The sequence below is a fragment of the Brassica napus genome, chromosome A3, assembly GCF_020379485.1.
Source record: "Brassica napus cultivar Da-Ae chromosome A3, Da-Ae, whole genome shotgun sequence".
NCBI classification, from domain to species: Eukaryota; Viridiplantae; Streptophyta; class Magnoliopsida; order Brassicales; family Brassicaceae; genus Brassica; species Brassica napus.
In genome coordinates this window covers 37460636-37465544 of record NC_063436.1, presented here as the reverse complement: position 1 = coordinate 37465544, position 4909 = coordinate 37460636, and the positions used below count along the sequence as shown (strand labels likewise).

The window sequence follows — 4909 nt, the reverse complement described above, 5'->3', positions numbered from 1 at the left end:
CACCACGTGAAAGCTTGTCTGCCGTTGTGTTTTGTGTCCATGAAATATGTCTGATCTTGAAGTTAGGAAAGAAAGTCTTACTGCGGCAGAATTCTTCCATGTGTGTAGCAAATGCTGGCCATTATTCAGGTGAGGACACCATCTTCACCAATTGAGAACAGTCCGTCACAAATACTACATCTGAGAACTGCAGGGTCTTCATACACTCCATTGCCCAAATTATAGCTTCACATTCAGCATGCAAAGGTGATAGGCTTCGTCGAAGATTCATTGCCCCCATCATTACGTCCTCCGAATCTATTTTTCCGCAGTACCAACCCTGTCCGGTGAAAATATATTTTTCCTCCATGCCCATAAACATAGCAGACTCTTGGAGATCCCATTGTCTGCCAGTTAACATCTAGCTAAGAATACCCATGATGCTCTTGTACCAAAAGTTGCACTTCAACCCAAAGTGTTCCTTCTACTTCTACTTGGCGCATAATTTTTTGAAGATTCCCATTCTTATTAGTATAAATTTTGTCATTTCTATTCTTCCATATATACCACATAATCCATGGAAAACAATCCGAATCAACCTCTTTTGGAAGCCTCCAAAAAATAAAGTCCAAAATGGTAAAAACTGATGATGATGGAAATATTCTGGGAGGAGAAGGGATCCGAGATAAAGCCCAAGTTGGTAATGCTGGTGGACATTCAAAGAGAACATGATAAATAGATTCCTCTTCTGCCCCACAAATACCACACTGAAGATCACACTCAATGGCGCATGCCTTCAGATTTTTTGTTCCAAGGAACACTTGCTGAGTTTGGCAAAGGGCTTTTGTTCCCTTAACTTCTCCAAGACTATCCGGAGATGGCCTTGGTGTGACTCCTGATCCTTGGAATAGACAAGGATATCATCTATGAAAATGATAACGAACTCTTCCAAGTATTCCCAGAAGATCCCACTCATCATTTTCATGAATGCGTCCGGTGCATTGGTTAGGCCGAATGGCATGACCACAAACTCGTAATGGCCACACCTCGTTCTAAAAGCGGTCTTCCAAACATCCATCAGCTTAATCGGAATCTGATGATAACCCGAAGCCAAGTCGATCTTGGAAAACTAAGTCGCCCCTCTTAGCTGGTCTAGCAGTTCATCTATCCAAGGAAATGGGTACTTGTTTTTAACAGTAACCCAATTCAATCCTCGATAGTCTATGCATAGATGGAACTCTCATCCTTCTTCTTGACGAATATGACTAGGGCTCCCCAAGGCGAGCTACTTGGCCGTATGAACCCTTTTTCAAACAACTCTTCTAATTGCTTTTTTCAACTCCGGCATTTCAGCTGGCGCCATTCGATACGACACTTTAGACAATGGAACAATTCCAGGTTCGAGTTCAATCGTGAATGGATCCGACCGGTCAGGTGGTAAACCCACCAAGGTCTGGAATACATCCTCGAACTCCTTGACCACTGGAATTTCTCCAAGGTCTACCCCCATTCTGACCTCGGTTGTGGAGATCGTGGCCAGGTAGGCTTCACATCCCTTCTCAAGCATCCATTCTGCTTGGATTGCCGAGACCACCAAACTACCCGAAGTCGGCATGATTCCTTGGAAAGCGATCGGTCTAGTTTTACCCTCAAACCGGACTCGCCGTATATGACAATCCAGTGTGGCCCGATACTTTCCAAGGCAGTCCATACCAAAGATTACCTTGCTATTCTTAAGGCGGACTATCACCAATTCCACATGTATGTTCATGCCTTGGATCACAACCGGAATGTTCTTAACCAGCCCTAGCGAATGCATGAGCTGCTGATATACCTTGGATTTGACCCGTTTTCATCCATGGTATATAGGTGTTTTACTATATATATATCTATGTTTTCTACTCTTCTAGGTATGTTTTCAGGTTCAGGTGCATTTCGGAGTAAAGCTATGAATTTGGAGGATTTTGGAGCTTAAAGGATATTTGACCCGAGCTGACCATGTAGAGGTCGACGAGAGGAAGAACAATCGATCGATGCACATCAGTGCTGTCGATCGACACCAAGAGATGCCTCGACAGATGAAGATTAATATCAATCGATGTACACAAGTACCATCGATCGATGTCGAGACATTAGACAAGCGACATTTTGGATCCAGCGGACTTTAAACCCAAGGCCAAGCCAAATTACGAAAATGCCCTGACGAGTTTTTAACCTAGTAGATTATATACTGCCTAAGTGTTTTGACGGCAGAGAGAGCTTTTTGTTACAGTTTTACTTTGAGAGAGAAGAGAGAGTTTTGGAGAGAAGATCACTTGTGATTGGAACTCCTTGTTTCCATTTCTTTTCATCTATACTATGAATTTCTATTTCTTCATTGTTATGAATTGCTTTGCTATGTCTGAGTAGTTCAATTATTAGATCCAGGGTTCAGATAGGTTTGTGGGATTAGCCCCAAACTATAGATCTACCTTGTTGTGATATTCATGATAGATTTGTATTCATTGCTTGTTTTAGCCTTGCTAACTAGAACTTGATCATAGGATTGCATACTCAAGCACCCTTGTTATCCCATCCTGACATCTATCTATCATATTAGGACTGCTATAGAGAGCTAACCGCCAATTTGGTATCTTAATAGGGCATATCATACTCGCGCATAGGCCTGGCTAGAACCCGTCGATCGATGTCCTCAACTGACTATCGATCGACGTTGGCATAGGTGTATCGGTCGACGTCCCAATAGGACCATCGATCGACACTCTTTCGTTGTCGACATACAAACCATTGAGACACGAGATCTAGCTTGTTAACCCAGTGAAACATGCGACAACTGATCACTGAGTTAAGCGGTTGAGCTCTAAGATATCATGCATGCAACAAATAGGCATCTATAGGTATTATAATCTCCAACACATGAATAATGGCCCTGCATCTAATATCATTTCCAACGAAGTTATATTTACTATTTACTTCGCTTGTTACTATTGCTATTTCATTTAAACATTTACAACTCTTAGAATTAATAAACACTATATTTAATTGTTCCCTAGCTCCTTGTGGATTCGATCCCTAAGTACTACATCTGAACCTCTTTTGATGAGAGTAACACTCCTTAGGATAATTTGAGTGGTATCAAATTTGGCGCCGTTGCCGGGGAGCTTTGATCGCCATTAGATTTACTTTTATTGATTCTTATTCTTTTCTCTATCCCCTTTCTAACATAATCTTTTTCTTGTCTTTTCAGGTGCATGCCCAGCGGTACCAGAAGCAACAAGGAGAAAGACTTGCTGTTCTCAGACGATCCTGCTCATTTTGAACGCACCATCCGTAGAGGTCAACGTTCCACATCGCTCGACGCATCAACATCGTTGTCGATCGATACGCACAACCAACCGTCGACCGACACCAGACCTTCATCGTCGATCGATCCCAATCGTTCGACAACGATCGATACTACACCGCGTACGTCGATCGATACCGTGTCGTCAAAAATGGTAAACATTATTATTCTAACACAGGACGAGAACGGAAACCTGTATGACCAGGACGGTCATCTGCGTAATGCAGCAGGTCAGAAAATAGATGCTCAGGGGACTGTAATCCCTGATGCTGATGCTACAGGAGCTGCTCAACCTGTAGATGAGGACGCTCGATCGAAACCACTGGCCGACTACAATCGCCCAGATGAGTACTATTCTAACAGATCAGCTATTCGACTTCCAGAGATCCAGAAGCAGAATTTCGAGCTGAAGCCTCAATACTACACTCTCGTGTCGCATATACCCTACTCTGGGTTACCGCATGAGCATCCTATGGACCATCTGAAACGGTTCGAGGATCTAATCGCTGCTATTCGGATGGAAGGAGTCCTCGAAGATTACCTGCTGTGCAAGCTCTTCAGATACACGCTGAATGGAGAAGCGATGCACTGGCTTAGGCAGCAACCCACATGATCTTTAAAATCCTGGGCCGACATCAAGAATGCTTTCTTACGAAACTTCTTTGATGAGGCGCGCGCTGAAGAACTTCGGAACAAAATTTCCACATTCTCGCAGGAGGCTGGAGAGTCCTTCAAAGATGCGTGGATTAGATTTAGGTTCTTCCAGCGAGACTGTCCACACCACAGATTTAACGAAGTGCAGCTGCTAAGCACTTTCTTCCGAGGGCTCGCCTTACAGTATCAAATGGCTCTTGATACGGCGAGTGAAGGAAACTTCACTACTCGGAATCCGTTGGAAGCTGTGAGACTTATCGAAAACCTTGCTAACAGCAGTAGCACCAAAAACACTGACTCTGAACGGAAGAAGTCTGTAGCCTCTATCGGGAAGGAACAGATGGACGAAGTAAGAGCTAAGTTAGATGTGGTGCACGAGATTCTTAGGAAGCAAGTCTGTTCAGCTAAAGGAGAAAGATACGGAAGGAGAAGAAAATGTGAACTACATCGGAGGTACCGGATTCCAGAAATTTGGTAACCAGGGCGGAAACAGAAACTTCTTTGGAAATGGTCAAAGAAGTAACCAGAGTTCACAATTTCAAAAACCCTTCAACAACAGCAAAAACTACTCGAACTCCTACTACCAGAATCCACCACCCAGACTCAGGAAAGCAAGATCGAAGAGATGCTTGATCGAGTACTGTTGGGACAACAACAAATCACCGTGGATTTCAATGGTAAAATAGACTCCGCCTACAACAATCTGAACACCAAAATCGAGACCTTAGGGACTCAGGTGAGAAAACTTGAAACACAAGTAATTCAGACGGGCGAGACTATAAAAAGGCAAGAAGCTTTCGCTAGAGAGGCAGGAGCCGACAAAGGAAAACACCACGTAAATGCCATCATAGATGATGATTTTTGGCAAGTAGTGAGAAATGAAAAGCTTGAGGAAGGAGACTTCGAAATCGAAAGCTCCATGAGTCTCGGCAG

The 4909-nt window shown here is 43.5% G+C and overlaps 1 non-coding gene across 1 annotated transcript; it reads right to left on the bottom strand.

Annotated features, from left to right (window-relative positions):
• Window positions 1-4004: 4004 nt before the first annotated feature.
• Window positions 4005-4111, bottom strand: LOC125607765. Its single transcript, XR_007338835.1, has one exon. It is a non-coding gene; the product is annotated as a small nucleolar RNA R71 (small nucleolar RNA).
• Between the last annotated feature and the right edge of the window lie 798 nt (window positions 4112-4909).